The 27174-nt window shown below is 35.8% G+C and overlaps 1 protein-coding gene across 1 annotated transcript in view; it reads right to left on the bottom strand.

Annotated features, from left to right (window-relative positions):
• The window catches only part of INPP4B (inositol polyphosphate-4-phosphatase type II B), a 758464-nt gene that overhangs the window by 369292 nt on the left and 361998 nt on the right, over nucleotides 1–27174 (bottom strand). Inside the window, 1 exon segment of the mRNA XM_019420351.2 lies at nucleotides 19726–19792. The gene's annotated coding sequence lies outside the window, so the exon portion shown is untranslated.

Raw genomic sequence — 27174 nt, 5'->3', positions numbered from 1 at the left:
ACCAAATACTGTACCCAGTCCTGATCATCTAGTAAGCCTCATCAGAGAATCTGGGCAAGCATAGAGCCCATCCTATAGCTTCACTAGGGTAGGGAACCAGGCCCATAAAACTATTTAACTGTTCTCAGCCAGTGGCACAACTCCCACTCCCTGCCATCCCTTTAGACCTGGAACAGCAGCCTTGCTCAAAAATAGGCCATAGTGACAGGCCCCACCTGCTCAAGGACATTATCAGATACACACCCAGAAACCCAAACTTAGCTGACTATTGAAGAGCTGTCTCTACCAAAGAAAACTTGTAAAGTCTAGAAAAGGAGGCCATTACTCAAACAGGTAGAATTAATAAGGACACAAGGATACACACACACACACACACACACACACACACACACCAGGCAAATATGACACCAAAGGAAATTAATAAAGTTCTAAAGTTCTAATAACTGACACTAAATATATGGAGATCTGTGAGGTGTCAAAGAATTCAGAATTATCTAAGGAAGTTTAGTGAATTACAAGAAAACAGACATATAACTAAATAAAATTAGGAAAACAATGCATGAACAAAACAAGAAGTTTGATAAGGAAATAGAAACCATCAAAAAGCAATAAAATAGAAATCTAGAGTTGAAAAATATAATAACTGAACTGAAGAACTCAGTAGAGAGTTTTAAAAGAAGACTTCACCATTGGGGGGGGGGGTGGGGAATCACTCACCTGAACAATAAGACATTGAAAATTACCGAGTCAGAGGAGGAAAAAGGAAAAAAAAAAGAATGAAAAAGGGTGAAGAAAGCTTGCAGAAATTATAATACAAAATGAAAAGAAACAATATTTGCATTATGAGAATGCCAGAAAGAAAAGAGAAAGAAAAACGGACAGAAAGTATATTTAAAGTAGCAAGGGTTGAAAAAAAAAATCCCTGAACCTGGAGAGATAAATGGACACATAGATCCATGAGGCCCAAAAGATCCTAAAGAGCTGAATTTAAATAGGGCTACACTGAGATACTGACTATATAATTAAATAGTCAGAAGTGAAAAACAATGGAAGAATTTTAAGAGCAGCAAGAGAAAAGAGAGAAGTTACATACAAGGGAACCCCTAAAGACTATAAGCAGATTTCTCAACAGAAATTTTTCAGGCCAGGAGAGAATGTGATGATATATTCAAAATTTTGAAAGGAAATAACTGTTAACCAAGAATTCTCTACCTAGTGAAGTTGTCCTTCAGAAACAAAGGAAGGAAAAATACTTTTTTTTTTAAATTTTCAATTAAATTTTCAATCTTAAATTGAAGATTAAGGAGAAAAAGATATTATTGTTGGGCAAGAAAAAAATCTAGATGATGTAATCTGCTATAATGGGAGGAAGTTGGGGGTGAAGAGAAAATGAGGTATGATCTGAAAAGCATTAACAGAAATTTGAGGAGATTCTGCCCAATGGCCTTATTTTTATCCATTCATGAAAAAAGTATATTTAAGAACAATGGAGTATAAAAGATTTATCAACCTGACTTCAAAAGCACAGTACATAAAGGAAATATTAATAAATTTGACTACACTAAAATAAAAAAAATATTCTGTAAGTACAAGATACCACAAAAACTGAAGTAACAAATTATACACTAGAAATATATTTGTAACAGAAATTTCAGCTCCAGTTTAGGATATACAAAAATGCAAAGACTATTACTCCCACTATAAACTCAAGAAAATGCTGAATATATCAAACCATAAACATTTCTTTAATCTGAGAACAGAAGTCTCAGAGGAATCAACTAGCCTGAAACCTAAGAAAAGGCAAATGCCTTCATGGAAAAGAGCTTCCCTCCACAGAAGGAAGAGATGTCAGGCCTCATATAAGCTGGTAATAATAATTCAGCCAAAAATATTCAATGACTTACTGAAGGTCAAGGGGGACTAGTATGAAAGTACAGAGCTACTGAAAGGCCTAAGCTCAAAAGTAGGCTGCATTCGCTAACAGACTTTTCTTCATCCTCACAGAGGCTCATGAGGAAGATTGGGAAGAAAGTGGGAATCTGGAGAAAGTGTCCTTTGGTGATTCAACCCTATGGGAGGGGAGTAGCCATCACTAAAGACACACCACTTGGATCCTCTTCCCTATAGAACAAAAACTGCAGACTCTATTGCCTTCAGGGCATAGATGGAGACTCATTGCAACTAGAAGATAGAAATAAGAGAGGTACAGAGAAGCTTCCTGGGATCAGATCATTAGAGATTCTCTGATCCTCTATTGCTAAGAGAAGGACAGGACCACTGAAAAGCCTCATCCTCAAGACCCAAGAATATAGATTTTGCCTAAGATCGAGGTTAAAAATAGGACAACAGAAAATGTCTCTATTCCTACAGGTCCAGTAAATAGTAGGAAACTATTAACAGCAGCCTACCACTGGAGGAGGCATAAAAACATGAACAGTAAACCTCTCTTTGGTAGAAGCTCCCCAAAAAAGCCTTAAGCGGAGAGTAGAGAACAGTCTCCAGACACCCAAACCCCACTATGAGTAGAAATGAATGTTAGAGTTATTTGAAACTGGTGATGCACTCCAGGCAGCCATAGTAACAACAAAACTCAAACCCAGATCTGTTACTGACTAGATTGACTCAATTTAAAGGTGTAGTAGGAAAAGAGGAATGCCCACTTCCAGGCATAGGTACTATTTTTGTTATATTCTACTATCCTACACACTACACAAAGAAGATGAAGACTAAGATGAACAGTCAAGAGAAAAGAGGGGAAAAAAGCAGTTAAGAGAACCAGGTTAATATAAGACCCAAATGTTGGACCTGTTAGAAACAGAATATACTTAAGACTCTAATGGAAAATGTGGATGACTTGCATGACCAGATGGAGATTTTTAGCAGAGATAGAAACTATTGGAAATGACCAAATACAAATCCTAGGAATGTAAAACACAGTAAGAGAGGAAGAATGCCTTTGACAAGATCATTAATAGTTATGATACCATCAATGAAGTAATCAGTGAACTTGAAGATAAGCTAATAGAAATTACCCAAACTGAAACACAAAGAAAAAAAGAAAAAAAAAAGACACAAAGAAAAATGAAAATGCATACGAGAGCATTCAAAAGCTGTGACACAATACCAAATTAAATATATGTGTTATTTGAATCTCAGAAGAAAGAAAAAGACAGAATAGATATTTGAAGAGATAACGGCCTAAGATTTTCCAAAAATATTAAATTTCAAAACACCAATCCAAGAAGCTCAGAAAACACCAGAGAAATGACATGTACACAAATATACCCATAAACAAACAAGCAAATCAAACAAACGATAAACTTCTATGTATATCACAGTCAGGCTTTTGAAAAACGAAGATAAGGAGAAAAAATTTAAGGTGACCAAAGCAAAAAAAAAAAAAAAAAAGCAAATTACATATAGAGTAACAAAAGTAAGAAAATATTTTGGACTTCTTGTTTAAAAGTATGTAAGTGACATCTTTAAAGCACTGAAATAAGAAAAACATCAACCCAGGATTTTATACAAAGTAGAAATAACTTGTAAAAATTAAGAGACACAGACTTTTATCCAGACAAATAAAAACTGACAAATTCATTATCAGCAGATTTGCACTGCAAGAAATATTAAAGGAAGTTTTTCAAGTATGACATAACAGAAAGATACTTGAATCCACAAAAGAAATGGAGAATGCTATAAGCGATATAAAAGAAAGTAAATATTAATTTAATCTTTTCTTGTTTGTAGTGACTATAAAAGATAATTGCCTAAGGCAGGGTTTGGCACACTTCTATTAAAGACAGATAGTAAATATTTTAGGCTTTTTGGACTATACGGTTTCTGTCACAACCATTCAACTCTGCTGTGGTAGTATATAAGCAACCATTGGCAATACATAAACAAATAGGCATGGTTGTGTTACAATAATATTCTATTTGTAAAACCAATTAATATTCAGGATTTGGCCTGAAGGCCAGAGTTTGCCAACCACTGGCCTAAAGTAAAAATAGTAGTGATGTATTATATACTGATAGCATATATAAAAGTGTAACATATAACATCAATAGCAAGAAGGGTGACAGGGATGAATGGGGAGTTGTTGTTTAGTTCTTACACTAAAAGTATAGTATACAATTATATCACTAAAATCTTGAAGGTAGATTGTAATTAAAATGTTTATGACAATTTGGGGAGTAATTACTAATAACTTTTAAAAATAAGTATAAATAATAACCCAATAGTGAAGGTAAAATGGAATAACAAAACATACAAAATAAATTTTAAAGCAGAGGAAAAGAACAAGACAGATGGAATATATAGAAGACAAGTAGCAAAATGTTTTTAATCCAACCATGTCAATAATCACATTAAATGCAAGCTACACACACACACACACACACACACACACCAATTAAAAGACAGAAAAGATTATCAGCTTGAAAGACCTGACTATATGCTTCATAGTTATAATGAAATATAATGACACAGTTAAGTTAAAAGTAAAAAGACTGAAAAGACTGAAACAATTATATCATGGAAACATTAATCAAAGGAAAATTGCAGTGACTATTGGTATCAGATAAAATAGATTTCATATAACACACATTAGTATTATATAAGGATAAAATTGTAATTCACCAAGAAAATGTAACTATCCTGAAGGTAAATGGGCCTAACAATAGAGCTTTATAATACATGAAGCAAAAACTTAAAGAACTGAAAAAGAAACAGACAAATCCACAGTGATATAGAGACCTCAACATTCCACTCTCTACAACAGATCAAACAAGTAGATAAAACATCAGAGAGGATACAGAATACTTAAATAACACTACTAACAACTTGACCTCATTGGTATTTATTAGACTTCATCCAACAACAGAATACATATTTTGTTTCAAAGTACACATGGAATGCTTACTCAGATTATATTCTTGGTTATAAAACAAACCTTAATAAACTAAAATAAAAATGTGTGTATTTGTACATTTAAATCAGAATAAAATCACTATGCTACATATAAAAATGTGCTTAAAGGGAAAGTTATATTATTAAATGCTTATATTTAGAATACAAGTTCTCAAATCCATGATTTAAACTGAAAAGCAATTCTACTTATAAGCTTCTATTTTAGAAAAATTATTGAAAATGCATACCAGAAGATAATGGAAGGAATGTTCATAATAAATCAGCTTCAATAAAAAAAATATTGAAACAGGCTAAAGGCCTGTCACTAAGAAAGTAGACAAATATATTGTAGCCTATTCATTCTATATAAAATGAATCTTCATATATCAACATTGATTAACTTCATAAAGTACAGAGGAGAAAGAGTGAGGAGGGACAGGAAGACAGAGGGAGGGATATGATGGCACTTATAGAAAATTTAACAACATGTAAAATAGTACTCTAGTTCTATATTGTGTAGGTGTACATACATATGAAGTCCAACCACAGAGAAATGCATGATAAACACTTAAATCAGAATAATTATGATATTTGGGGAACAAGCGTGAGGGATATGATCAGGAAGGGGAACACAAAAAACTTCAAATGCACAGGGAAAGTTTTGTTTATTACACTGAGTAAGTACAAAATGTCTTTATATTTTTCATTATACCTTTGGTACATCCTAAACACTCATTATACATTTAATTAACTAAAAAGGCAAAGTCATATGTTGAGAGAAAATGGGGAAGAAGTTGGGTAGGAGGCTGGAGAAGAAAAGTGGAGTTCTGAGCTAGCCTTTAAGAGTACCCGATGAGGGAACAACTGGAGGCAGTTTTATGGGGCCAGCTGGGCCTGGAGACCACAGATTTATAGATATATGTGTGTGGCTTTCTCCAACAGTGCTCAGCAGTCTTGTGGAGAAGGATAGTTTCATTGAAGTGTAGGGGTTTTGCCTCCTGATGCAGTGAGAGAATAGTGAAGCTAAGACTGTAATAATACAAATGTGACCAAACATCTTTTTTAGGTTGGATTGGGAACTCATTAAAGGGGAAAGATGTAACATATTGGCAGATGAGAGAATAATTCAGTTCTGAGTAATGAGAAGTCCAAGGTATTGCCATGGATATAAGTAGATGGCTGAAATGGCATGGTATTATTGGTCACTAGGGCTAGTAAGAAAAAGACACTGTGCATCAAGGATGTTCAATGGGTTATTCCCATGGAAACTGGAATCTCTCAGGAGGATAACAGGCAGGACGTGTTCCCATAGAGAAGTCTGAAGAAAGCAGAAGTTTCACCAATGAACATGACAAATAGGGGTGGAGGAGTGGTATAGCCAGACATCAGCAATCTTACATGAGGTCCTAACAGCTTAAGGGGACTCTTGTGACTACTAAGAAAATAGTAGCCCAGCCTTCAGTCTCTGTGGTTTGTGGCCTGTCTGTATTAGAGTAGGCAACTAGGAAGCAGAAAACCCCAGAAACCAAGTTTTCATTAAGACAAAAAGACAAAGAAAACATTTTCTGAAGAGGTAGAAGGCTAAATAAACTGTTTTCTATAGGAATAGAAGACCCTAATGACATTATATAACATTTTTAAAAGTGAGAAGATCAGGGGAAGATTGAGTCATTTGCCCATAGCAAAATGAGGATGACACAAGGGGCAAGGATACAGGACAGGAGGTGCTTGTGGTTTAGGTGCTATCCCAGAATGACAGGAATATAAGGCATCATATGATGGGCTGTGCCTGGGTTCTAACCAGAAGGGCATACCTGTGGTTAAAGATATTCCCTAGCCTGTTCAGGCTGAGGTCCGGGCAGGGAGTGTTGGAGGCTCACTGACACTATGTACCTGTGGCTTTTGTTCAGCTTTCCAAACAGTGCTTTGATATAAGATGTTGAATAAATTATTAATTCCTATCCATTTCAAAAATAAACAGAATAGCAAGTCTCTGTTATGGTGATTGTATAGCCCTTCAGTAGCCAACCCACTAAACTTGTTCACTTCATATCAGTATCCTGAAACTTCTAACACCAGGACATTCTGATAAACCAGATATAATTCACAATGCCAAATCACTTGAAAACCGTCTAAAACCCTGCAATTTACAAGAGGGAATATGGATGGACAGGGCTTGTAAGGATCAGCCAAATGCTATATAATGTCAAGAAGACATAAAACCAGGAATATTATTTACCTCTGCATTCTCTGTTTCTTTTTCCTCATGGCAAATGTCAGGGTACTTTGAAAGCTATCATCTTCATAGGATAATTATATTCAAAGTTCTGCAACTAGGCCCCTATTCTCAGTAACAGGGATTTATTCTTATTTATATCATTGGAAAGTAATAGAAGAATTAAAAAAAAACAGTTTCAGGAAAAAGATTCTTTTTGAGGAAAATGGCATAAATTGGCAAATTTGATATTTTACCTGAAAAAAAAAATCAGGCATGTATTTAAGGTCAAGACCTTCCTTGCCTCTCATGAGGCCCCTGACCAGGCAGAGCATAATTCCTGACAGAGCAATGAATTAAGATTCTAGGGCAACATTTCTGCCCAAGAAACCAACAGTGTCAGGAGACAATTGAATTCTTTAAATTGTCAGTATGGTTTTGCTACCAATATTAAATTCAATGTGAGCCCCTTTGTCACAAGAAGAATAAGGATGAGAGTTGTCAAGGCTCCAGATTGATCAAAAGCCCAGCTTCCAGGCTTTACCACAAGGAAGCAGCACTGACATGAGACAGACAGAAGACCCATGGATTTAGCAAGACCAAACAGCAACAGTCTTTTAAGGCTTTGCCACTCAAAACACGATCCCTAGACCAGCAGTATGAGTCGCCTGGAAGCCTGTTAGAAATGCAAAACCTTGAGCCAGACCCCAGATCTTCTAAATTAGACACTGCATTATGGCATAGAGCATTTCTACCTACATTCAAGCATGAGAAGCACCATTTTAAGAATAGAAGCCCAGATTCCATTCCCATAAACTGGGAGAAGTGAATATGGAATTCTGCCAAATAAAAAGCCAATATGGGCTAAAGGCCCATGTCACTTAATCAGACTTTCTAGACAGATGCCAAGAGCTGTTATGGATCCTGGCCTGGGCTTCAGTCTCTCTAGCCACTGACTTATGACCTACATATAGTACTCTCATTTCTACCCAGAATTTTATAATCTGGGTTGTCTGAGGCCCTTGACACCCACCTCCTTTTTACTCATCTATTTGTTGGCCTCTTTGTATTGAACTTTTTCCAGTGACTAACCCTAACCCAGATGTGATCCTTTCCTCATTCTTTCTTTCTTTTACTTTTGCATTCTCCAGACTTAGCTGTGCTGCCTGACTCTTGGCAGGGTCAGGCCCAACACACCTCTATTGAATACTTGGCTAAACAGACCCAGGTCACTGTATGCCACACTTTGGAGAATGTTGGAGGTTGGCCAGGACATGTATATGGCAGCTCATAATAAGAACTAGTGTCTTGATGTCATCAAAATCAGGATCATCTAGAGTCCAGCAACTTACTGAACACATCTGGACTGGGGTTTTAGAATACACAGTGGTTCAAACTATAGTGACACATGGAAACAGGAAGGAGGGGAAAGGGTGTAATAAAATATAAGTGACCGGCATGGTACTCTTCCTTTTCCTCCTTGTAAATACCAAACCAAAGGAGGGTCTACTAATATCCACTTCACGGAGTCTCTCCACTACTGCTTTTGAAATTCATTTTATCCAAAAGCAACCACAATTTTCTGAGTACTTATGTGACTTTTCTGAATATTATGTGCCATGTGCCATGTCCTGTATTATTACATCATATGCATAACGTTAATCTTTATAACAAATTTAAGATGTAACTCCAGCTTTACAGGTGAAAAACTGAAGCTTAAAAAGTAATTTGTTCCACTTAGTAACTGGAGAAACAAGGAAGTTAATGTGAGTTTCTAATTCTTCTCTGTATTCTACCTGCTATCGCTTTTCAACTTTACCATACAAAAATCTTCAAATGTTTACCATCTCTTAAAAAATATACTAGGGCAGATAGGTAGGGAGAAAGGAAGAAGGGCTAGGAAACATTTATTTTATTTATCTTTTTATTTATATTATTTTCCTTCCTAAAAATAGAAATCTCTGGGAAACCTATAACATATCAACACAGCATTTAAAGCCTAAGCACCAGAACCCCCAGGAAAGAGAAAAAACCAACCAACCAAACAAAAAAAAACCCATCATGGTAGATATTTTTATACCTCTATTTATAACATTCCGTCTTCTTGAGACAGACTCATCCCTATCACTTCTACTGGGTCCTGATGAGAATATACTTTCAGTGGACAAACAACCATGAAAAAGAATCAATAGCAACAATTCTAAATAATTGAAGTTTAAAAATAGAATCTGATGATGGAACATATCCAATTCTACAGACCCACCATTCTGGATACTTAACAAAGGGGTAAAATTTCCTCCTTTTGCTTCTTTGAAACATAGGACTGCCTTCTGGAGACTGCAATCTCAGTCAAGAAATAGACCCAAGTCACAATGAGTATTAACTGAATATTCCTTGAAACTAGCAAAATCTTGATGTTCACAAAGAGCACAGAGCAACAACTCAGAGCAAAGAACTCAGTTCAGCAAGCAGAGGGATTGTATCTTTGGTTCATTGTAAATCAAAGGTCAGTCTACTGCTCGTTAGTCGCAAATTACGATAAGAACAATGTTGATCTCCACTGTGTATAAAGTAAAAGAGGCTCTGTCAATCCCTGTGACAAGGCCCTTTAATCCTGAGAACTCTGTAGTCTTTGTGCCAGCACTAGGCCAGATCTGAACCATAATTTACATAGTTTTAACAGTGACCTGACATCCTGAGAGGGAGCACTTGGACCACCTTTAGGAATATGGTCAGTAGGCCATCTGATTTGCTAGATTTTGCTCCGTGTCTGTCATAAAAATGAAAGCATCCTGAAGAACTACAAAGTGAAGATATGAGAAAATGCTCGATTTAATCTGAATCATCTCTTTGTGACAGGTTGGTTACAGATGTCTACCCATAATCCCTCATTAAAATAATACAATAAGGGGTACCTGGGGGGCTCAGTCAGTTGAGTGCCCAACTTTTGATTTCAGCTCAGGTCAGGATCCCAGGATCGTGGGATCAAGTCCCAAGTTGGGCTCCATACTGAGTATGGAACATGCTTAAAGTATTCTCTCTCTCTTTCTCTCTCTTTCTTCTGCCCCTCTCCCCTACCCACAAACACACTCTCTCTAAAACAAAATAATAGTTTAAAAAATGCTATAATAAAATGTTCTAACAGAATATAGACTTGAAAAGACTTAAAGAAACCAGCAGTTGTCTCATTTAAGTGATGGGAACACTGAGGCCTAGAAATGAGGTGGGAGAGCTCCATGTGCACAGGTGGCTAGTAGCCATGCTGAACTAGAGAGAAGGTCTTTTGTCTGAGGTAAGCTTTTTACCCTTCTCTTCAGGGTGTGACACTTGTGGTTGCTTCCCACCTATTACACAAAGAACAGGAATTTTCATTGGATATTCCCAAAAAGACAGAAATGTCATGAAAATTTTTTCTTCTATAAACACATCATGTGACACATTGATTCTGCCTACTTGACAAAAACTTGTAAAACCTGGTCTCAAGCCCCAAAGGCACTTAAAAAAAAATTGCTAGCACCCAGCAAAGATTTAAAGAAATAACACAACAGAGTTATGTAACAGTTCACTAGATGCTTGGGTATTTTTTAATGTCCTTCTCTGTCATCTGGAAGACCAAATAAAGGATAGGAGTTTATTGTCTGCACTTAAGATGACAGGTTTTTTCCCCTGATACTTTTATTCAGCAAATTTCATATTTCAAATATAATGACTCCTAGCAGCCCATCTCAAGCCTATCTTAAGAAGCAGAGATGTTCAGAAAGAATTTTAATTTGGCTGGAGGTTGATTCTTTTTTTTTTTTCCCCACATGTACTAAAGAAGACTTGAGGAAGTGCTGCCTCAGCAACATCAAATGTCTCAAATCCTTATGAACACTGTCACACACAAACACCCAAGGCCAGTTAAATACCAAGTGCTCAAGCAAAACTAAAACTGAAACTTTGATTATAACCGTAGGACATTTCTAATGTAGACATCAGAAGTTATTAATTCACAGAACTGACTGAATTCCTTATGATGATACATTTCAAGTTCCAATTAGTATTGACTAAATTATCTATAGTTTCTGATGATTAATTGCTTATTTTCTTTTGAAATTTGAAATTTCAAAGAAAGACAGATAATGAATTTAATTAAAATTTTATCTTCTGCTTTTTATTATAACAGGCAAGAATAAATGTATAGATGTGATTATTATAATTTCACTTTAGCTCTCCAGAGAAGTTCATAGAGTGCCTGAGGTTATCTACAAAGAATATAATATGGCATAACTAAGTTTTCTTATCCATACTGCCTACTGCATACAGATAATGAGTCTTAATTCTTTTACTACGAGCAGGTCCTTTACTCTCCAATCTGTACAAAATCACACATTCCACCTTAAAACTCAATAAAACTGCACTACAATAAAAGTAAGAGCAAGCAATAGGTGATAAAAAAAAAAAAAGAAGAAGAAATAATTCAACTGCTAAACTTGAATCGGACAGAAGACCTATAAAAATAATGAGGCTGAGCAGTGAGGTTCAAGCCACTGTTCTACCTGCAAACTCATCTAGCATTTCTCTAGTGCATCTTCTGGAAATGAAGAAAATCATGGAGTGATTTGACAAGTCCCCTTAGTAGTATGGGTTAATCTTCTGTGATCAGCTAGAATATATTAAGGATTTCCACTGAGACAATATGATATTCTAGTTCAAACTTTATGTGAAATGTATGTCATTAATTTATGCCAGAACACTGAATAAAACAACATCCGTAGACTTTCCTTCTTCCTTTCCCATCTTCTCAATCTTGGCTGAAGTCCTCCAACTTTTAAGATTGCTCTTATCCCATAGGTAAGGAGAAGTAAGGACAGGAAATACCATAGTCATAAATCCATATGACATGTATTTCTTGAGCATCTACAATATGGGATGCAGTGTGTGAATAAAATGTACCCTTTTATATCCCGTCCTTGAGAAAGTACTAGTTTCAGTCCTTAAATAGAACAACCAACATAATACCCACCCCCACACCTTTCTCTCACTCCTGCTTCTATCCCCTTGCCCCATTTCCACACCTCCCTGCCTCCAATGCAAACACATTTTAGCACTTAACATTCCCTGACGCTTTTCCTCTTAGCAAAATATTCTGAGAATTTTTCACTCCCTAATCCTTTGTCAGAAAAGTTAATAAATGTGTCTTTGTTTGGCTATTTCTTGTTGTGTTTCGGGAGTCTTTTTTTATAATTTAACTCTATGTTAGTCTGGTCAACACATTGGAATTCTCTCACATGACACTTCTTATTACAGTAATTTGGCATGAGAGAAGTTATATAGGAATGTGGTTAAGAAACCTATGATGGATCCAGACTGCCAAGGCTCTGCCAATTACTCTGGGACCTTGGGCAGTTTACTTACCTGTACTATCCTAGTTTCCTCAACATAAATTGGTAAAATGGCAATGCCTGCCTGATTAATTGTAGAGAGAATTAAACAAATATATGCAAAGTTTTTAGGTATTTCATTTTTAGCAAAGGTGAACCAATGTAACAAAACACTGTATCTCCACTGATTGGAAGTAAACACAAAAAGTGAGCTACCTGATGATTTAAAAAAATAAACAACAGCAGGAAAATTGTGACAAGGAGCTAAACATGGAGAAACATACACATAAGGGTGAATTTTTCTTTCCCTATTTTCCTTGTGCTTTTGACCTGAAGGTAGTCCCCATTTTTTGACATGGGCCATAAAACTGGGACTCTTCTTTTTTAATTGAAATAACATATATTTAGAACATAATGGTATTAGGCCAAAATCCAATAACACAAAAATATCTGGAAAATTCAAATGTTTGAGAATTAGGCAACACACTTCTATACAACCACTGTGCCAAAGAGAAAGTTACTAAGGTAATTAGGAAATCATTTGAATTATGGAAATAAAAATAATATCAAAATTTGTGGGATGCAACTAAAGTGGTACTGACAGAAATTTAGAACGCTAATACTAGAAAAGTCTTACATCTAAGATCTAAACTACCATTTTAGGAAACTAGAAATGGTACATTAAACTCAAAGCAAGCAGAAGGAAGAGAATAATAAAAACAAAAGCAAAAATCAATGTGATTGAAAATTAAAACAATTGAGAAAAATCAATGAAACCAAAAGCTGTTTATTTGAAAAGATAAATAAAATTGATAAACTCCAGTTAGATAGACCAAGATAAAAAGAAGCTATAAATTACAATATTGGGAATGGAAGAGTAGAGCTCATTATAGACCACTAACCTTAACATAATAATAAAGAACTATTCTGAACAATATGAAGATAAAAAAGGTAACAAATAAAATTGAACAATCTTTGAATAAAAACTACCAAGTTTCACTCAAGCATACAGCATACAGAGGGGTTTTTTCCAGGAAGGAAAAACTATTTAACATTAAAAAATCTATTAATACAACTCATTATATCAAAAGACTAAGAAATTAAGAAAAAAAAAACATTTGATAATCCAAAAGATGCAAAAAAAAAAAAAAAAAAAAAACCACCAAAAAACAGTTGAGGAAATTCAACATGCATACAATAAAACTCTCATCCATTAAAAAAAAAAAAAAAAAAAAAAAAAAAAAAAAAAAAAAAAAACTCTCAGCAATTTAGGAAGAGAAGGGAAGTACTTTAACTCAATAATGGGCATCTAGAAAAATCCTACAGCTATGATTACAGCTGGATTATAAAAGACTCAATACTTTGCTGCTAGGATCAGGAATAAGGTAAGGCTTCCACTCTTAGCTTTCTTCTTCATTTTCACACTGGTGATCTTAACCAATGCAGTAAGTCAAGGAAAAGAATTAAGAGACATACAGATTGAGGCAAGTCTGGGTGGCTAGTTGGTTAAGTGTCCGACTCTTGGTTTCAGCTCAGGTCATGATCTCATGGTTCATGTGTTCGAGCCATGTCAGGCTCTGTGCTATTAGCACAGAGGGATTCTCTATGGAGGGATTCTCTCTCTCCCTCTCTCTGCCTCTCCCCTTCTCATGCTCTCTCTCTCTCTGTCTCAAAATAAATAAATAAACTTTAAAAATTATATAAAAGACATACAGATTGAAAACAAATAACTAATGTTGTCTTTATTTGCCAACAACATGAGTACATTGCCCATAGGAATGCAAAATAGTATCTCTTCTTAGGAAAAAAGGTCTGTCAGTTTCTTATAAACACTGACCTCCCATATGAGCCAGAAGTCTTCCTCCTATTTATTTTCCCCAAGAGAAATGGAATTTATGGTCACATAAAAACCTGTTTTTAATGTTTTTTTTAACTAAATATTCAAAATCACCCCAAATCTCTTCAAATGATGAATTGATAATCACCTTAAAGTATATCCACAAAATGGGATATTACTCAGCAATAAAAAGCAATACATCATTGATACCCACAAAACTTAGATGAATCTTCAGCACATTACAGCCAGATTCAAAGGGCTTCATACTATATAATTCTGGAAAATGTAAATTATGGAAATAAAATATAGATCAGTAATTTCTAATGGTTGGAGGTAAGCAGGAGAGATTGACCATAAAGGGATAGAAGCCAAAAGATTTTGGGGTGATGTAAGTGTTCTGTATCTTAATTGTAGTGCTGTGTATATGACTGTTTACATTTGTCAAAATGTCAAAAAGTCTAGAACTATACACCAAAAAGCATGAATTTTCCTGCGTGTAGATTTTTAAAATACTGAACATAAATAAAACAAATAAAAAGAAATTAGAAGATATAGCAAGCGGTCAATCAATATTACCAGAATTATTAATTTTATTAATATTTACAATTACTAACGGCTAGAAAAATGGAAGATGAACTAAGAGAGGTACAAGTGGAATGCTTTGGTAATAATTAATGTGAACTCAATTAAGAGGAATGCAGAATCATGAAAGGAAGGAAAAAGAACATATTCTGTAAAGGAGTAAGAAGAGAAACTGGGAACAAAATATTGATTTATATGGACCAAGAGTGGAGTGTCTGTGTGGCTCAGTCGGTTAAAGTGTCCGACTTCAGCTCAGGTCATGATCTCACGGTCTGTAAGTTTGAGCTCTGCTTTGGTATCTGTGCACTGCTTTGGGATCGGAGCCTGGAGACTGCTTCTGATTCTGTGTCTCCCTTTCTCTGTTCCTCCCTGGCTCAGTCTCTCTCTTTCTCTCTCTCTCTGTCTCTCTCTCTCTCAAAAACAGATAAAAATTTGGGGTGCCTGGGTGGCTCAGTTGGTTAAGTGTCTGACTTCAGCTCAGGTCACGATCTCACAGTTTGTGAGTTCGAGCCCCATGTTGGGCTCTGTGCTGACAGCTCAGAGCCTGGAGCCTGATTCAGATTCTGTGTCTCCCTCTCTTTCTGGCCCTCCCCCACTCACCCTCTGTCTCTCTCTCTTCTTCAAAAATAAACATTTAAATAAATAAATATATAAATAAATACTAAAAAAAAATTATATAGACCAAGAGTCCAATTACCAAGACTTAATTGATAAAATCAAGTTTGATCTAAATAGGCATCAATAAATAGGGGCTCCTTTAAGTTTGGGATGAGGGATGGAGAAGCAGTAGTAGCTTCTGTGCAGGGGCAATTTTCAGCATCATGTGTGTGTCCAAATCATCAATCAGGGAGGGAGACCCAAAGTAAAGTAAGGCCACAGGGTATGAGTCGCAGGCAGGTGTCCTGGGAATCAGGGTACTCGAACCACTGGGTGCAGAGCCAGGCTCCAGACCTCAAGGACATGGCAGCCAAAACTAAGGACACATTCAGAAACCCAATCAGACTCAGACAACTGATGTGACTTTTGCCTGGTGCTCATGGCCTAAATTTATCTCACCAGTAACCCAGACACCACTGTGGAAGCATGTGGTAAACTCTGCCAGAGGTTTACTCCTTTGGCGAGGTGGTTGTTTTGTTTTGTTTTGTTTTTTTGGTTCTTCTGTTTGTTTTTGATAAAAGGAAACAGGATGGAATAGAGGATGGGAGGAAAGAGCCATTAACATATCCAGCTGAGTTTTTACTGGCTCTAAGTCAAGGTCACCTTCCACAGATGGGGAGCAAGGAACAGTGCCTGACAACAAGCAAACAAACAAACAAAAGGGGGATTAAAATAATTATCTCAGGAGATACCTGGAACTGCTTCAAGAGATGATATTTAATTGGACATTGAGAGATTTGTATATCAAAAATGTGGGGATAGATAAAAAGGAGGGAAAAGAAAAGAGGGGTTGAAGAGGAAAGCAAGAATGAAAGACAAAAAAAAAAAAAGAAAACATTGAAAAGAAAGATAATGCAAGCAAAGACAAAAAGCTACAAATGTAGAATATACATAAGCAACAGGAAATTGGTTAATCTGAAGGGAGCAGACTGCATGGAGAAGCAGCAGGAAGTGGGTATATTATCACTGAAAGAAATCATTCATAGGGTCAACCACTTTTGCATAGGATGTTAGATACAGTGTTTGTCAACAAGGGAATAGGACAATCTGGGTTATCTACTTTCTAGCACTGTTAATTCGTGGTTTCACTCAATTAAACAAATATTAATTGAGCAACTACCATGCCTAAGAGCATGAAAAGTGCTGTAATTCAGAAATAATGTCACTATGCCTTTAAGTGGGGTTTATAATCTGAAGAGCAGAATCCAAAATATCTATAAGGAAAAAAAAAGTTTGAGGAAAAGGATTAATCTGCTTTGAGTCTTCGCCTCCAGGGTGCAGAATCAATAAGCACTTTCTGAATGTTTAATATTTGCAATATTCTGTGCTAGATATTATTTTTATGTATTCTCAAATTTAATTTTGTTGTAATTACTCCTTTCTTTTCTTTCCTTCCTTTTTAGAACTTAATGTATCTAAAGCTGCTACTATATACTAGTCAGTGTGGAAGTTAAAAGACAAATAAAACAGAAACCATGTTGCATGAGATTTAAAATCCCATTTTAAAGGTGGGTAAACTGAGATTGAAAATGTTTAGAAAATGTGTCCAAGTTCAGACAGGAAACAAGTTAGGGAACAGGGATTTAACCATGGCCTCAACACTTTAAAACCATTGTTTCGGGGTGCCTGGGTGGCTCAGCTGGCTAAGTGTCCATTTTCAGCTCAGGTCATGATCCCGTGGTCCATGAGTTCAAGTCCTGCATCAGGCTCTGTGCTGACAGCTAAGGGCCTGGAGCCTGCTTTGGATTCTGTGTCTTCCTCTCTCTCTGCCCCTCCCCAGCTCATGCTCTGTTTCTCTCTCTCAAAAATAAAGAAACCTAAAAAAATTTTTTTAAATAAATAAAACCATTGTTCCTATACTGAGCAAAATATAGTCCCTAAAAATTACAATTTCTAAAGATTAAAAGACTAGTCATTTGGTTGAGAAATCCCTCCTGAGAGAGGGAAGAGTAAAGTTCAATTTCATGCCAGATAATTTGTTCCCCAGAGGCCAACTCATTTAATGACAGGCAATTATTCAATCTGGCTGAAATATTACCATTTCTATTTTTATCTCTACTTTTATGTTTCCATGTTGGTCTTTTTCTTTCTTTTCTTTCTTTTTCTTTTTCTTTTATTTTTTTAGCCATTTTCAATTAAGATTTCTAATTAGATTCTAAATTTGAGACATCTCTAGTTGAAACCAAATGGCAAAAGTAGTAATTAAAGGACAGCTGTTTGTTGTCTTTCTGGGGATGAAACAAGGCTTTTTGTTTCTGAGTTACAAAATCCTAGGGAATTCTTCATGTTTTTATCTTACTGTTTTAATAATAGTTAACTGAATTGAAAGATGCTGAATTGATCTAAAAAAGTCAATACTCTTTCCAAGACAGATGCTGAGAACCTCTCTTCTGGAATAAGTTTAGGTTAACTCTAATATTCTGGCTTACTGAAATTTTCATTGTTATAAATACAAAATCTCCACATTTTATACAAAATCAAATAATTCTTTAGGTGCTAAAGTAGGCACTACCCCAAGTCATTTTCCTAACTTGAAGACTTTTTAAAATTATGACAATTTTATAAACCAACAAGAATAAGCATTTTCAATGGAAAGGAATAAGATTCAGAGCAGCTGAGATGCAAAATTTCTCTTATGGTTTTCTTTTGCCTGATTTGAGAGAACAAATATTATTAATACTGATACTGAGAATTATTTAGTAAGACTTTACTCCATAATATTTTCACATGAAAAGTATGATCAAGATTTGAAGCAATTAACCATATAATTCAGGTCGAGAAAAATCTTCTGCCTGAAAAAGCTAAACCACTGAAGCAGACAGATTTTTTTTCTAGCTTGAATCATCTAGATTATAATAAAATTTCTAATATCATTTAATGTGCATAGCCATTAAATAGGTCAAACTACCTAAAAGCAGGCCAGCCTCAGAAGTATAGGGAATCTCTTAAAATGCATATTTCCAAGAAAGAAACTTCTAAAACATTTTCTAGTGTAAACCTGAAAATAGCTTTGGGAAATGCCAGATTAAATAAAGGTATACACACACATACATATAGACATAGACGTATATGTTTGTTTGGTTATTTACTATTTATTATAGGTTCTCAAAACCTCTACTGTGTTAAAGCTCCTGAGAGTGTTATAGTACTCAGGCAATTTCAGAATTTCTTGACTCCAAACCATTTTATGCAGAACATGTCACGGAACTAGTGTTCAAAGAAGTGAACATTTTGAGGACCTCTCTCCACAATCCTAAAACATTTACGTAGTACTTTGGCAGATGCAGGAAGGTAGGGTTAGATGGCAGATTTAAAAGCATCTATATCCAGAGAACCAGGAGAGAAGGCTAAATGGCATTGCACAGAAATGCCAAGGGCAGAAAGTAGCCAAGCTGACCTGGGACAAAGTCCCCTTACCAAGGTCATTGAGGCCCTATGGGACTAGGCCACTTCCCATACTTAGTTTCATCCAATTATCAATCCGGCTTCCTCTTACTCCTCTCTCTAGCTTTGTGACTTTGGTATAGCTACTTTATCCTCTTACCAATTATTATGTTTATTCATTGCTATTCCATCTTCCTGGGACTCTTCCCTACACTTCAGCTCTTAGTTTAAGTGTCATTTTCCAGAGAAATACCCTCTGTTTAGCAAGTCCACAATAGATTCCTCCCTGTCTCCCAATACTTTCTCCCACAAACTCTGCTATTTCTCTTCATTGCACTTACCACAGTTTTCATTCATATATTGATATTTCCTTATTTATTACATGTCACCTCCACAAGCTCCTTGAGGGCAGCAATGGACCATACCTGTTTTGTTCTGTAAAATCACCAATTACCCCACAATGAGTGTTTGCCATGTAACAGGCCTTTAATGAATATGTGTTGATTTTATTATTATTATTATTATTATTATTAAATCCCTTCATATTTATATCTAGGCCTTGCCTAATTGAAACCCTCAAAATTAATTTAATATATGCATAGATATCAATTCCTCTTTAGGATATGGTCAGCCAACTATAACATGCAGTTACACAAAATCTAAGACACCAAGCTGGCACTTTTGTAAAAATATTTTTTTAATGATAGGGGCTATAATTTTGAATTCATTATCAATCTAAATAAACATTATGTGTTAATTACTGAGACCCACAATTATACCTGCTTTGCTGTTGTATTCCACAAATTGCTCTGGCTCTTCTATAATTGCTTTGCTGACTTCAGAGCTCTGTAAAGGACAAAGGACAAAATGTTAGAATGTAGTGTTTCACTGGGAACCTCCCTTGCTAAAGCATACCTGGCTAAAATTTTAATATGTTCATAATGCCCATCATTCCAAACTTGAGGACTTACCATCACAACGTCATGGGACATAGCCTAGCCTGAGTTACTTGGTTGCCTGAGTTACTCATACCCTGAACATTCCAATGAAAGGTCCATCTTCAGGATTGGCCTTTGGCCAGTTCCTGGAAGATAACCTCTGAGCTCTTGGAATAGTCTGCCTGATAAAAGAGTTTTTGTATGCCTGCGCCTTGGCGGAGTCTGACCAGGTACATTGATGGTGAACACCTGTTTTTTGCTGGGGGGGAAGGGGAGGCTAAAGCCTGAGTAGCTGAGGTTAGTCAGCTGGTGCTGCTTGCTTATGTGACTGACACCTAATGAAACTACAGGACTGACCTCCATTAAAACTCTAGAGACCAGGGGCGCCTGGGTGGCGCAGTCGGTTAAGCGTCCGACTTCAGCCAGGTCACGATCTCGCGGTCCGTGAGTTCGAGCCCCGCGTCAGGCTCTGGGCTGATGGCTGGGAGCCTGGAGCCTGTTTCCGATTCTGTGTCTCCCTCTCTCTCTGCCCCTCCCCCGTTCATGCTCTGTCTCTCTCTGTCCCAAAAATAAATAAAAAACGTTGGAAAAAAAAAAAATTAAAAAAAAAAAAAAAACAAAAAAAAAACTCTAGAGACCAAAGCTTAGTTGAGCTCCTTCCCTGGCTGACCACACTTCACATGAGTTGTCACACATTGTTCTTGGGAGAACTAAGCACATCCACGTGTGACTCCACTGAGAGGGAACACCTGGAGGTTGGCAGAGGGACTTTGCCTCATGTGCCTTTCCCCTTTGCTGATTGTAATCTGTTTCTTTTCACTGTAATAAATCACGACTATCAGTGTAACAGCTTTTCTGAATCTTGGGAGTTCTTCTAGCAAATCATCAAGCCTGAGAGTGGTCTTGGGGACTTCCCCCATATGTAACCACCCTATGAGGTAGATACTATTATTACCCACCTTTCATGGGCAGAGAAATTGGCAAAGAAGGGTGAGGTAACTCAAAGTCCCATGGCTAATTTAAGTGTCAGTATTTCAATGTGAACCCAATGATCTGGTTCCAGAGACGGAGCATTTTACATATTTTATCAATTATGTCATGTTGTTTGCCAAAATATTTGTTATTATCTGTCATTCAATATGTGTATCAAAAAATGCCACCTGGTTCTTTTTCTTTTTATCAGGAATAATTTTCACATTGAAAATTTATTAATTATCGAGATTTCATTTTATCTTCCAAGGAGAGAACAATAACTTCTATTGTTAAAGTTGTTCTTTAACCATTCTACTTTAATCAAAGCAAACTTTCCTCCAGTCCTATCAATAATGCAGATGTGACATAAGATTTTCTCATTTACATTCTCATCTATCTCTCCCCATTCTAAATGTTTTTTTTAATATGAGGCCTGAAAAATACAGAGTCAACTTTGTATCATACCAGGTATTACTTAATTTAGGAAAAACAAAACACCTTATTGTAATTTTTAAGATTTATGATTTTTGTTTAATATTTATTTATTCTTGAGAGAGAGAGAGCACAAGTGGGGGAAGGGCAGAGAGAGGGAGACGCAGAATCTGAAGCAGGGTCCAGGCTCTGAGCTGTCAGCACAGAGTCTGATGCGGGGCTTGAACCCACCAACTGTGAGATCATGACCTGAGCCAAAATTGGACGCTTAACCGACTGAGCCACTCAGGCACTCCACCATTTTTGATTTCTTAAAAATGTTTATTTATTTATTTTGGGAGAAGGGAGGAGGGCAGAGAGAGAGGGAGAGAAAAGATCCCACGGCTCCACGTGGGGCTCAATCCTATGACCGTGATATCATGACCCGAGCCAAAACCAAGAGTCAGACGCTTAACCAACCAAGCTACCCAGGTGCCCCTGAGATATGTAATTATTTGAGTCTAATAGATCTGGAGTTGCTTTTAAGGTAAGTGCTAGATAAAAATAGTTTCAGAATAGGAGAAAGCATGAGGCTTCTGTTGATATTAAAGAAATGCAAACCATCTACTGATTTCTAAACACAAAAGAGAAAAATAATTTACCAATTGTGTAGAAAAGTTGTGAGTTTTCATTCAGGAAGACTTTGCAAAAAAAAAATGCTTTTCTCTAATTTGTCATTGGCATTAGGTGGATGAGGTAGTAGCTTTATTCTAACACTTGAACAAAACTGTAATGTATTCTCTTATCTTTTTTTTTTTAACTTGCCCAAGGCTCAACATTGTATTCTGTTGTACATACAGTGGATGCCAGTGTCTTGCTTTTATCACTGAAACATACTGCACATCTCTTGATATTTTGAGGGGTCATTATATCTGCAAAGGTAATGAGTCTACCTTGCCATGTGTACATGCAGAGGTCAGTGTAGTCTCAGATGACCCGTCGTGTCCAAAAAGGTTATTTTGAAACAATTTTCAAAAATACAAAAAACATACAGAGCAAGGGCAACACTGCACACAGTGATGATGAAATACATCAAACGTAAACTGGATAATTGTGCAAGTCCAAGGAATAAAAGTTTATGATGCAGAAGGACCAACTGTGTTATTTGAGCCCGAGTCTTTCAGATTCATTTTATCTCCATTTATGGTGTTATCACTCATGAACTCTCATCATGTAGCAAGAACCAATATTTACCCAAACCCATCAGAGTGTATGGTCACCTTAAATAAAGATCCTACAGAGTTAATACAGACCAAAAGCCTTAACACAGATCATCACCTTGACAATACATGATAAAGTATGTCATTATGCTTTAATTAGGACATAAAAGTTTGTTTTTAAGTTGAAAATGCAAAATTCTATTTTGAACAACTTCTGGATGTTAAAGTGAATTGAATGTTACTGATTAGAATTAATATATGGTAACATAAAAAATCAGAATAAACTTTATTAGGTTCCACCTTACGCTATAGAGGTTGGTCCTTTCTTTGGTTCCTATCTGCATTCCCTTTGTGGCCCCAAATGATAATTTCATCACTCATATTCTGTCTCCTTCTACCCTAGTGATCTGGTGTGATGGTCACATAGCTAAATTCAAAGCTAGCTATTTCCATGTTGCCCCATGAAAGAAAGCTGGGCTTCAGGTGGCTTGCTGTTGTTCCCAGACAGCCTGGGTGAGTCCAGATCAAGAGCCCCCATCAGTGAGAGGATTGGGGATATTTTGCCAAAGGCAAGAGCTGAGTGGCATGGAGTTTAGAAAAGATCAGGGAGAGAGCAAGCTGTGTCTGTCAGGAAATTGTATGATATGAAGGTCCTCATCGGTTCTGAAAATCTTACACATCTGTCCCCTAAAAGATCCAGCAGTTAAAAAACAAACAGAGAAACAAAACTGCAAAGTGCCCTCGGGTAACTGCAAAACAGAAAGCAAATACAGGAAGTGAAGAGGAAACCACACAATGTTAATAAAAGCTACCTGTTTTATAGGCTGTTGTAAATATTTAGTTAAGGCCACACAGCTACGAGGAGCAAAACCTGTATTCAAACCCAAACAGTCTGCTTCTTGGACTCATTCTCAGAACCACTAGACTAGGTTGCCTTTCCAGGAAGGCCTTGTGTGCTATGCTAAGGTTAGACCTTGCTTTTCAGGAGATGTTGAAACTATGTAGATTTTATGCAAGGAGATAAGATGATCAAGTTTGTGTTTCAGACAGAATATTGAGAAGCTGTGAGAAATATAGCCTAGAGGAGATTAGAGGGATTAATTCAGGGGCTTTTCCAAAGCTTTAGTAACAGATGACCAAGACCTGATTTAAAGCAGTGGTGATAAGAATAGGAAAGGATGGATCTCGGAGATATTTAAGAGGTAAAGTGGACCTGGTGATTTATTTTTGTGGGCAGTAAAAAGAGATAGTACTTGGTTTCTCTAAAATCAATATAGACATGTACAATATGCAACTTACTGATTTTGTTAGTTTAGAAATTCAACCCTTTAAATTGACTTTTAAGGGTCAATTTTGCTTTTGGGGTCTGCTTTTGCTTTTCTAGTTTTCTGTGTCTTGGCTTGTGGTATCTATGTAAACTAATAGTCCAAATATCTAAATATACACAGAAAATAACCACTAATTAGTACCAATGGAGAGAATCAAATATTTGAGAAATTTTTCAATCCACTGTTCTGTCCAAAAGTGAGTCTTCCAGATACAATGTAACTATGCTCTAATATTAAATCTAAAAAAAAAGCTTCATAGTTGATATACACATAGTTTTTAAAATCTATAATAATTAACTGTCCCTAGAATAGATGTGAAATTTAATTTTACCTCCAAAAGCAAGTTTTCAAAATCTTACTTTTGTCCCAATTCTCATCCCTTATTCTAAAGGCAAAGTAGAATTTAGCAAACAATGAAATTATTGTCAATATGATATTCACATTAACTAAAAAACTACAAAAAAATCCGTTAAAATTAATCAAATGATTCAAGAAAAGTCTCAGGATGCAAGGTGAATTTGTAACAATAACTTTCCACATAATAGCAATAAACAAAGTAAAATTTTCAAAATAAATGAATGCAATTCCCAATAGCATCAATAATCTTGAATCACTACAGCAGTAACAACAAAATCAATAACCTACTTATGAATAATTAGGTAAAGAAAATTATAAAAAGCTATAAAGAGAAATAAGGAACTATAACAAATGCATGAGTAGGAAAGTATTTACAAGATTAATATCACTCCTTCCCAAATTAATTTATATTTTTAGCATAAATCCAATCAAAATTCTAATGGACATAATTTTGGAACCTGTGAACACTTTCTATATTTCATTTGAAGAAAGAGTCATAAATCATAACAAAAAGTATTTTTTTAAGTTTATTTATTTATTTTGAGAAATAGAGAGTGGGGAGAGGGGTAGAGAGAATGGGAAAGAGAGAATCCCAAGCAAGCTCTGTCCTGATAGCACAGAGCCTCATGCGGGGCTCAAACTCACAAACCCCTGAGATCATGACCTGAGCAGAAATCAAAAGTCCTATACTTAACTGACTGAGTCACCCAGGCACCCAACAAAAATTCTGAATATGAATATTAAAGGGAGGTTTTGCTCTAATAATACAATATATTGTTGTGACACATATAACACAGGCAGAATTGGCTAGAAATTATGTACAAGTTAGTAAAATATAAGGAAATAATAAGCAATTATAATTAGGAAAATATAAGCAGTTCTAGAAACACCCTACTTAATGCATTCATTCAACAAATATTTAATGCCTGTCATATACCAAGCATTATGTCCCTTAAAGGGACAACATAATTCCTGCTATCAGAAAGTTTGATGGAAAAAAATTAATAACAATTTTCATTATGGTAGAAATTGAGACAAATGGGCATAGGATTCTATGGATGCATAATATAGGAAGGAAACCTAAATTTGGTGTATGATAAAATGAGCACCACAAATTAATGAGAAGGAAAGGATTTGTTTAATAATGTTGAGATAATTGCCTAACTTTGGAATAAAATCAAATATGTCCCATTAGACATAGATGTAAATTCCAGATGTATCATGGAATTAAATACAAATAAAATGCAACATAAAAAAATAAAAATGGAATGAATTACATGCGTTTTTGAAGAGGTCAACTGTACTTATGAAGCTTATAAGTGCTAAAAGAAAAAAATTAAAGCAAAGCAGATCTGAAATTATTTTGCAACAAATACAATGCACCAAAATCTATCTCTCTCTATATATATACTGAATACCAAAACATCAAAGGATACTTCACAGTGAAGAAACAACTCATTAACAAGCATATGGAAAAACGTTCAACCTTACATTAGGACTCAAGGAAATAACCATTAAGACAATGGTTGACAATATTTCATCTAAAAAATTGGCAAAGAAAAAAATTTCATGCTTAATGCCATGTTGAAATTGCCTTGAATGCCACTTTCCTACAACCTTTATGAGCTCTAAAGGTATTCCCACCCTGTCCCAGAAAATCTAGGAAACATTCTTACCATATATAATTAATATAAAATGCTTATTTGCGCTACACCGATTTTAACACCATTAAGTCATAATAACCTTTTGATAAGTGACTATCACATCATCATGATATTACAGGTACCATACCAAGTACCTAGAAGGCATGCAATAAATGTAATGAATGTTGAATAGAAGAATTAATGAGCCTTTTTCTTCATCAATAAAGTAAATAAAAGTGTGGTGCTGGCTTCTCAAAAAAAATGTTTTAGAACTACTGATCAAGTAGTTCTAAATCTGTGTTTTTATAGAATGGAAATAATTTATTTTATTTACTTTTTAATTACAATAATTTATTTTTAGAAAATAATCCTAAATATGAAAACAATTATATACACAAAGACTTACTACAATATGACTTAAAAAGAAAAATGTATAGCCTAAAGATTAAGCAAGAGAAATCTAAAAAATGTTATGTAATATTAATTTGGTGAAATATTACATAATCTTTAAAAAGAAATTTAAAATTCAGGTTTAAAAAGGCTTATGCAAAAATGTTAAATGTAAAAAGCATGTTTTAAAGTTGTATATTTTGTGCTTCAGACTCTGTCTCTCTCTCTCTCTCTCTCTCTCTGCTCCTCCCCCACTCATGCTGTGTCTCTGTCCCTCAAATAAATAAATAAACAAACAAACAAACGTTAAAACTTTTTTTTTTAAAAAGGGGCTGCCTGGGTGGCTAAGCATCTGACTTCAGCTCAGGTCATGATCTTACAATTTGTGAGTTCAAGCCCTGTGCTGACACCTCAGAGCCTGGAACCTGCTTCAGATTCTGTGTGTCTGTCCCTCTCTGCTCCTCCCTCACTCGTGCTCTGTCTCTCTCTGTCTCTCAAAAATAAACAAACGTTAAAAACATTTTGAAGTTGTATATTTCGGGGGTACCTGGGTGGCTCAGTCAGTCAGGCATCAGACTCTTGGTTTAGGCTCATGTCATGATCATGCAGTTTGTGAGTTCAAGCCCCATGTCGGGCTCTGTGCTGACAGTGCAGAGCCTCCTTGGGATTCTCTCTCTTTCCCTCCCTCTCTCTCTGCCCCTATGGCACTCATGCTCGCTCTCTCTCTCTCTCTCTCTCTCTCTCCCTCCCTCCCTCTCTCAAAATAAATAAATAAAAAATAAAATTGTATATTTTGTACATAACAGGTATAGTGTAGCAGGTAAGACAGCAGGTATAGTGTAGTAGGTAAAACCCCATCTTCTCTAATCCTTAACTATCTCTATGAGCAAGTTATTTCACCTATTTAAGCTTCAGTTCCTCATTTATAAAATGGAAATGTAGGAATAATATTGCCTATCTCGAAGTGCT

Source organism: Panthera pardus, unplaced genomic scaffold (genome assembly GCF_024362965.1).
Source record: "Panthera pardus isolate Hobbes unplaced genomic scaffold, ASM2436296v1 HiC_scaffold_13, whole genome shotgun sequence".
NCBI lineage: Eukaryota > Metazoa > Chordata > Mammalia > Carnivora > Felidae > Panthera > Panthera pardus.
The sequence above is the reverse complement of the archived record's forward strand: the minus strand, read 5'-3'. Positions and strand labels throughout refer to the sequence as shown.